The following is a 9,875-nucleotide window of genomic DNA, read 5'->3' as shown; positions in this document are numbered from 1 at the left end:
GATGTCCTGTAGGAGCACTTTGGGGACCGCATTCTGGCTCTAGGTTACCCAGAGGCTGCTGGCATGGGCCTCGATTGGCCGCCATATTCTGAACACAAGCGGCCCTTTTGTGGGGCTATGTTAAAGACATGGTGTACAGCAATAACACCAAAACCATTGCTGAGCTGAAAACAGCGATTCAGGAGGTCATTGGTAGCATCGATGTTCCGACACTTCAGCAGGTCATGCAGAATTTCGCTATTCGTCTGCTCTACAACATCGCCAATGATGGCAGTGACATCGAACATGACATTGAAACGTCCCCTTTGAAAAATTGAGAATGACAGTGCTGGAAAAACTCTTACGTTATATGATACAGAAACAGCTGAGCAAAACTGAGCGTACTCAGTTCTCTCTTTACTTATTCTGATCATCACTAAACTGACACACATTTGTTTTTTCAACGCAATCTGACTTTCAATAATCCTTACAGAAGAATGTCCCTGACTAACAATAACCTATGCCTTTCATGAATCACTTACCTCACAAAAATCTTCGATACTAGAAATACTGCAATACAGCGAGTGCCAATACTGCCAGCTAAATAAAAGATTCTAACTGCTGAAGGCACTAACTACTGATAGGCATAGTTAGCAAATTAAAGATTATGATAGAAAACAATGTATTTACCTTAATAGCCCATGAACGATAGACCTTGCCGTTGGTGGGGAGGCTTGCGTGCCTCAGCGATACAGATAGCCGTACCGTAGATGCAATTGCAACGGAGGGGTATCTGTAGAGAGGCCAGACAAACGTGTGGTTCCTGAAGAGGGGCAGCAGCCTTTTCAGTAGTTGCAGGGGCAACAGTCTAGATGATTGACTGATCTGGCCTTGTAACACTAACCAAAACAGCCTTGCTGTGCTGGTACTGCGAACGGCTGAAAGCAAGGGAAAACTACGGCCGTAATTTTTCCCGAGGGCATGCAGCTTTACCGTATGGTTGAATGATAATGGTGTCCTCTTGGATAAAATATTCCGGAGGTAAAACAGGCCCCATTCGGATCTCCGGGCGGGGACTACGCAAAAGAACGTCGTTATCAGGAGATAGAAAACTGGCGTTCTACGGATCGGAGCGTGGAATGTCAGATCCCTTAATCGGGCAGGTAGCTTAGAATATTTAAAAAGGGAAATGGATAGGTTAAAGTTAGATATAGTGGGAATTAGCGAAGTTCGGTGGCAGGAGGAACAAGACTTCTGGTCAGGTGAATACAGGGTTATAAATACAAAATCAAATAGGGGTAATGCAGGAGTACGTTTAAAAATGAATAAAAAGAATAGGAGTGCGGGTTAGCTGATACAAACAGCATAGTGAACGCATTATTGTGGCCAAGATAGACACGAAGCCCACGCCTACTACAGTAGTACAAGTTTATATGCCAACTAGCTCTGCAGATGACGAAGAAATTGAAGAAATGTATGATGAGATAAAAGAAATTATTCAGATAGTGAAGGGAGACGAAAATTTAATAGTCATGGGTGACTGGAATTCGATAGTAGGAAAAGGAAGAGAAGGAAACGTAGTAGGTGAACATGGATTGGGGGTAAGAAATGAAAGAGGAAGCCGCCTGGTAGAATTTTGCACAGAGCATAATCATGGCAAACACTTGGTTCAAGAATCATAAAAGAAGGTTGTATACATGGAAGAACCCTGGAGATACTAAAAGGTATCAGATAGATTATATAATGGTAAGACAAAGATTTAGGAACCAGGTTTTAAATTGTAAGCCATTTCCAGGGGCGGATGTGGACTCTGACCACAATCTGTTGGTTATGAACTGTAGATTAAAACTGAAGAAACTGCGAAAAGTTGGCAATTTAAGGAGATGGGACCTCGATAAACTGAAAGAACCAGAGGTTGTACAGAGTTTCAGGGAGAGCATAAAGGAACACTTGACAAGAATGGGGAAAGAAATACAGTAGAAGAAGAATGGATAGCTTTGAGGGATGAAGTAGTGAAGGCAGCAGAGGATCAAGTTGGTAAAAAGGCGAGGGCTAGTAGAAATCTTTGGGTAACAGAAGAAATATTGAATTTAATTGATGAAAGGAGAAAATATAAAAATGCAGTAAATGAAGCAGGCAAAAAGGAATACAAACGTCTCAAAAATGAGATCGGCAGGAAGTGTAAAATGGCTAAGCAGGGATGGCTAGAGGACAAATGTAAGGATGTACAGGCTTATCTCACTAGGGGTAAGACAGATACTGCCTACAAGAAAATTACAGAGACCTTTAGAGAAAAGAGAATCACCTGTATGAATATCAAGAGCTCACATGAAAAACCCAGTTCTAAGCAACGAAGGGAAAGCAGAAAGGTGGAAGGAGTATATAGAGAGTCTATACAAGGGCGATGTACTTGAGGGCAATATTATGAAAATGGAAGAAGATGAAGATGAAATAGGAGATATGATACTGCGTGAAGAGTTTGACAGAGCACTGAAAGACCTAAGTCGAAACAAGACCCCAGGAGTAGAACTACTGACAGCTTTGGGAGAGCCAGTCCAGACAAAACTCTACCATCTGGTGAGCAAAATATATGAGACAGGCAAATACCCTCAGACTTCAAGAAGAATATAATAATTCCCATCCCAAAGAAAGCACGTGTTGACAGATGTGAAAATTACCAAACTATCAGTTTAATAAGTCACAGCTGCAAAATACTACCGCGAATTTTTTACAGACGAATGGAAAAACTCGTAGAAGCCGACCTCTGGGAAGATCAGTTTGGATTCCGTAGAAATGTTGTAACACGTGAGGCAATACTGACCCTACGGCTTATCTTAGAAGCTAGATTAAGAAAAGGCAAACCTACGTTTCTAGCAGTTGTAGACTTAGAGAAAGCTTTTGACAATGTTGACTGGAATACTCTCTTCCAAATTCTGAAGGTGGCACGGGTAAAATACAGGGCGCGAAAGGCTATTTACAATTTGTACAGAAACCAGATGGCAATTATAAGAGTCAAGAGACATGAACGAGAAGCAGTGGTTGGGAAGGGAGTGAGACAGGGTTGTAGCCTCTCCCCGATGTTATTCAATCTGTATATTGAGCGAGCAGTAAAGGAAACAAAAGAAAATTTCGGGAATAGGTATTAAAATTCATGGAGAAGAAATAAAAACTTTAAGGTTCGCCGATGACATTGAAATTCAGTCAGAGACAGCAAAGGACTTGGAAGATCAGTTGAACGGAATGGACAGTGTCTTGAAAGGAGGATATAAGATGAACATCAACAAAAGCAAAACGAGGATAATGGAATGTAGTCGAGTTAACTCGGGTGATGCTGAGGGAATTAGATTAGGAAATGAGACACTTAAAGTAGTAAAGGAGTTTTGCTATTTGGGGAGTAAAATAACTGATGATGGTCGAAATAGAGAGGATATAAAATGTAGTCTGGCAACGGCAAGGAAAACATTTCTGAAGAAGAGAAATTTGTTAACATAGAGTATAGATTTAAGTGTCAGGAAGTTGTTTCTGAAAGTATTTGTATGGAGTGTAGCCACGTATGGAAGTGAAACATGGACGATAAATAGTTTGGACAAGAAGAGAATAGAAGCTTTCGAATTGTGGTGCCACAGAAGAATGCTGAAGATTAGATGGGTAGATCACATAACTAATGAGGAGGTACGGAATAGAATTGGGGAGAAGAGGATTTTGTGGCAAAGTTGACTAGAAGAAGGGATCGGTTGGTAGGACATGTTCTGAGGCATCAAGGAATCACCAATTTAGTATTGGAGGGCATCGTGGAGGGTAAAAATCGTAGAGGGAGACCAAGAGATGAATACACTAAGTAGACTCAGAAGGATGTAGGCTGCAGTACGTACTGGGAGATGAAGAAGCTTGCACAGGATAGAGTAGCATGGAGAGCTGCATCAAACCAGTCTCAGGACTGAAGACCATAAGAAGAATATAATTTTGTGACATCCAATTAAACAAATTTCCTTTTTCTGACAGACAAATGTCCAGATCGTCGGCTCAAAATTCTGGCATCTCTCTCCGCACTGCTGGCGGCCCACCTCCAGCTGCCCAACGCTACACGCTGTTCAAAAATGGTTCAAATGGCTCTGAGCACTATGGGACTTAACTTCTGAGGTCATCAGTTCCCTAGAACTTAGAACTACTTAAAGCTAACTAACCTAAGGACATCAGACACATCCATGCCAGAGGCAGGATTCGAACCTGCGACCGTAGCGGTCGCGCGGTTCCAGACTGAGGCACCTAGAACCGCTCGGCCAGCTCGGCCGGCTACGCGCTGTTCACATCCAACATCCCAACACTCTAGTAGTGAATATTCCAACAATGAGTCCAACCAGCCACAGGCTGCACACAGCGCAGTCAGCGATTTCCATACAGAGCACTACGTGGCGTTACCAACATAAAAACCTAAACAGCATAATTACAACATAACCTTAATCCGAATATCTGTGGTGGCGTGCACGCCATAGTTTGTAACTAATTTACTTTTTTTCATATAGTTCAATAATTTTCATCCAGTAAGTGTCCAAGTCATTTCGATAAACATTTGAAAAAAATAAGTTAGATTGTAGTGGAAACCTCAACCTTACATATGCAAATCACGTACTACCTGACTACAACTGGGTACTTTCGTCGATATTTTTGTAATGAAACTTAACTAATCTTTTCAAATTTGTTTAAAAGAAGGTGAAAACTTAAGCTTTTCTGCATTTGATGTTCAAAGGAGAAATGCAGAGAGTTTTTACAAGCCAAGCCGACATGTACTGATTAAAAACTAGCGATAACGTCATCTACAGAATTGTTCTGAGAAACCACCTGTACACTGAAATTTGAAACAGGAGATACATGGCGTAAGCATTTAGGATACTGATCAGTAAAACCATTACTGTCTGCTAATGCTTTAGAACGTCTGCGAGTTTCATTAGCGGTAGTACAAACAAAATATCAAATACATAATTCGGGTCCATTTCCAATGGCGTAACAATGCCAGTGAAAGTGTGATACGAACGCTGACAATTGGCCGTGGATATGTTTGTTTACATCTGGATCGTTCGTACAGCGGCATTTCCTTGGACTTTTACTCATTGTACACATGTCATAACTGTAATAATTCCCTCCATAGCTGCCGGCCAGAGTGGCCGAGCGGTTCTAGGCGCTATAGTCTGGAACCGCGCGACCGCTTCGGTCGCAGGTTCGAATCCTGCCTCGGGCATGGATGTGTGTGATGTCCTTAGGTTAGTTAGGTTTAAGTAGTTCTAAGTTCTAGGGAACTGATGACCTCAGAATTTAAGTCCCATAGTGCTCAGAGCCATTTGAACCTCCATGGCTGAATGACAGTCTTTACACATTTCACGCTCAGTTACTGGTAACAGTACCAATTTAAACGGATATGTCCATCACTAGAATTGTGCCAGATGAAAATATTTATCCGAGTTGTGGGTCACACGATGTTTATTTATATTTGGACGTTACAATAAAATTTTGTTTCTGTACATACTGAATCACCTAAAACTGCAAATATTGCAGAAGTGGGAAGTGTTATTGATGTTGGGTTTTCAGACAGTGGATTGGTAGTCAGTGGCTCTTATTGTTAGCCAATATAAACAGATTTTATTTAGAAAGTGTGTTTTTTGTGAAAATATACTCTTTTAATGGAAACAATCCGTATTGACATTAACAGATTAAAAGTAAAGTAAATTAGAAGTTTAGTGGTGATCGTTGCAGGATCCTAGTGCGAATCGTTTACAAGATATCGTATTTTGAAAATTTTCCTCCTTTGGTGGCACAGACTAAAGAACAATCCTAGTCCATACACTAGTTACGTGCATTCTGATAGCCGGCCGTTGTGGCTGAGCGGTTCTAGGCGCTTCAGTCCGGAACCGCGCTGCTGCTACTGTCGCAGGTTCGAATCCTGCTTCGGGCATAGATGCGTGTCATGTCCTTAGGTTAATTAGGTTTAAGTAGTTCTAAGTCTAGGGGACTGATGACCTCAGATGTTAAGTCCCATTGTGCTTAGAGCCATTTGCATTCTGATCAGTAACGAGACAACTGACCGTCACAGGCTGTGTTCAAAATAACCACCGGCAGCATCGATACATGTTGCTAGACTGGTACGACTGCTGCAGACGTGCTAACATTTTAGCTGAGATGTCCGAATAGGCTTGCAGTAATACGTCGTTGCATATCATCGGGTGTAGTTGGTATGTCTTTATAGAGAACGTCTTTCGGCTTTCCCCACAGAAAAAACTCTACAGGCGTCAAATTCGGGGAACAGGCCGGCCAGGGTGCAGGTCTTCTGCGTCCATCAAAAAAATGGCTCTGAGCACTATGGGACTCAACTGCTGTGGTCATAAGTCCCCTAGAACTTAGAACTACTTAAACCTAACTAACCTAAGGACAGCACACAACACCCAGCCATCACGAGGCAGAGAAAATCCTTGACCCCGCCGGGAATCGAACCCGGGAACCCGGGCGTGGGAAGCGAGAACGCTACCGCACGACCACGAGATGCGGGCCTCTGCGTCCATCCCAACGATTTAGAACCAATTCGTCAAGACATGCTGTAATACTTCGTGGACTATGGGCTGGACAGTATCATGTTGGTACCGCTTTTCCTCTTAGTAGGCAGAGGAATGTCTTCTAGCATCCGTGGAAGATGGTCTGTTAGGAGGCTGTGATATGTGTGCGCCTTCATTGTTGTATGAAACACGGACCTACGAGTTGATGGCTTACTATCCCACATCGCACATTTACACTCAATGCCGCTGACGTTCCTCCTGACGAAGCCAACAGGGAGTTAGCAGACCAATAGTGCATGTTTCGGCAGTTTCGCTGGCCATGAAACGTGCGTTGGGCACTTATCTGATACATGCCACTTCCTTGTGCGATTGAGCGGCAGCTAACGTGCTGGTCATCTGCAGCAGCAGCAAGAACATTAATTTCCCCCTCTGCTGTCATCAGCTTGATATCTTCTGTTACGTTGTCTTGATGTTACACCAACACTTTCACATATCTGGTTGAAGAGGTTGATAAATAACTGTCGAGGTGATTGACGTCTATTGGAATATCTTACAGCATACACTGAACCGTAACGAACTGCACTCTTCCATACGCCTTGAACATGTTGGCTTTTTCTGCCTTGGTAAAGCTCTTTGTTCACTCAAAACCTACTGCACACCAAAGGTAAACATAACAACACTGTACTACTTAGCAACTACACAGGTTGAATGGCTCAAAAAAGTGTCAGTGTGGAAACTTTTCAAAATATGATGTCCCATAAACGACTCTCACTAGAATTTTTCAGCAAACACTACTGACATTCTAATTTGCTTAATTTACTCTACTTTTAGTTTTTTATGTCAATAGGTACTGTTTCATTTAAAAAAGTGTATATTTGCACAAAAAACATACTTTCTAAGTATTATTACAATCTATTAACCGTGAAAACCGCACATCAATAGCACTTTCTGTTTCCGCAATATCTGCAGTTCGAATTCTAGGTGATTCGCCCTGTATATAAAGTGCAGATCACAGTCAACAGCAAAAATCGACACAGATGAAAATATATGATAACAAAAGCAGAAACGTTACAGTGAACTAGGATTGTTTGAGGATGATCACCTTACATGGGACATCAGCACATTTTGCTGATAATTTGAGACATCTTGTTGTGTGGCCCTTAAACCAGCCCTGCCTACCGTCATCCTCTCGTTTGTTTAATGTATTTTAACTTTTAATGCTCGGTGCAATACAATAACAGGTCAACTTCAGTTGCTAGCTCCATCCAAACTTTCCTCCCGAGAGGCCTACAGTCCGATTAAAATTACTTGACGGCTGTCACTTGGCGCTACGGTGTTGCCACAACTGCTGCCAGCTACTGCTCGGCTATAGGCGACACACAAACATGGCGGGTCACTTCACAAATGCTGTTAAAGCAAGACGAGGTATGACGAACAGCAATGGGAGATGCCGTGTCGATAGCTGAACTGCAGCAGACGACTCGTTTTGTAGCCCTGATGAACTCGTGTCCTAACCTAAAGCCGTCGGCACACTGACCGTGCTGTCGAACGTTAACGTTGAGCGTACCAAGTTCAACGTGCTGCTGAACGCTCAGGAATGATGCTACTTGTGCATACGGTACGTGGGCCCTAACATGGTATACGCGATCGCAACGCACTCTAGCGGCAGTTTTTTGTTTCTAGTTCGTAAATCACACTGTTTACTCAACGGACGCGTGTAAAATTCCCACGTTAGATCTATTAAAACGCACATTTCCTTCATCGTCCACGAAAAGGAAAGTACCGTATCCAGTCAATAAGGACACAGGCTTATAAAAGTTCCATTACAAACAGTGCGGTACAAATTTGGAATATTTCTCCACATAAGATAAACATTATTTCATCATTCCCACATTTTAGTAAAACCCCAAGGTCAGCCTTACTTGATCACTGTTCCTACCCAGTAGCAGAACCTTTGCAACATGTGAATTACCAAGTTTAAAAGAAAAAGGAGCAAAATATCTTTACACAAGTAGCGCAAGCTGTCCTGTAGACTAAGCCGATCGAACGAAGTCACCCATAAAAAAAAGGTGAACTTATATTTACATAACATCAAATATTATAGTATATACTTATATTAAACTAATAATAAAGTATTAGAACCTAATAAAAACGCGAATGTTAGGAAAAAATATAGAAGTGTTGCGACGCGAACCACCACCCCATCAAGATCTCATGAGATGCTACTACGCTAAACCGACAACAGGCTCCCAGCATTTAATCGTATTATCTTACCCTTGCTAAAAACTTTAATCGTAGATATTTATGTTACTAATTGAAATTTAATTATAACAAAATGTACCACGAACAATGCGTTTTGGGTGGATTTTCAGTGTGTCGCTGACTTCAAATAGCCTACTCTCATAATACGCAAGTTACAATAATTCTTGGGTTCGAATATGATGTTTCTCATAATTTTATTGGATCGAATCACACAACTAACAACGGGTTTTCCAGTGATTCTCAACTTTCTGGTGCTCAGAAACGGCATATATATACATATAGGCTTGAAATGAATGCCAATATGGCGTCTCATAACTCTGTACTGAAGGGAGACGGAGTGCGTGTGACGTAGGTGGTGTTGTGCCATCTCATTGGTCAACGCTCAGATGCACGCTCATAATATCTGACATGCCAGATACTGCTCTGCACGTTCGGAAAGGCTCTCGAACGTGCTAGTCCACGCTATGACGTCAGAAACTCGGCACGCTCAACGTTCGGATGCACGGTCCGTGAGCCGACGGCTTAACGACTGCCTTGTATCCGAGAAAACAGCGATCAACAGTTTGCGGCAGAAGTAAAATCATATCATAATCGCTCTGTTAATGGCGATTAAAGCTAACTTCTATGAGCAAAGTAGAGAAAAAAAAATCTGTTTCATCGCCAAAAGGGAACTGTAAACTGTAATTTGTTGCTATCATTGGTTTCCTGGAACTATCCTTATACTGGCTAGATGACCTGCCACATTATCAAGTGCCGAGTAGTTCTGGTTGGCAATTGGTTGCAGGTTACAGGTGACCCAAAAAGGTTCCGAACGAAAAAAGGAATGATAGGAAGTAAAATAAGAGTAAATTAAAAAGCCAATACGATTTTGAAAATGACGTGGTGAAAAATTATAAATAAAAAATATATTTAAAACAGTCAACTGAACAAAAATAATAATCAGAGCCATATGATTAGATTTAGAAATTTGAAACAATTCGAACCTACGATCTGTAAGATAGCGAAATTTCCATTACTCAGTAAGTCACATAAATCTGAAGGCTGTAAATTCAACTAAATACTTAGGGATTTCAATTACAAATAATCTAAATT

This window comes from Schistocerca piceifrons, chromosome 9 (assembly GCF_021461385.2).
Source record: "Schistocerca piceifrons isolate TAMUIC-IGC-003096 chromosome 9, iqSchPice1.1, whole genome shotgun sequence".
NCBI lineage: Eukaryota > Metazoa > Arthropoda > Insecta > Orthoptera > Acrididae > Schistocerca > Schistocerca piceifrons.
Note: the sequence above shows the minus strand (reverse complement) of the source record.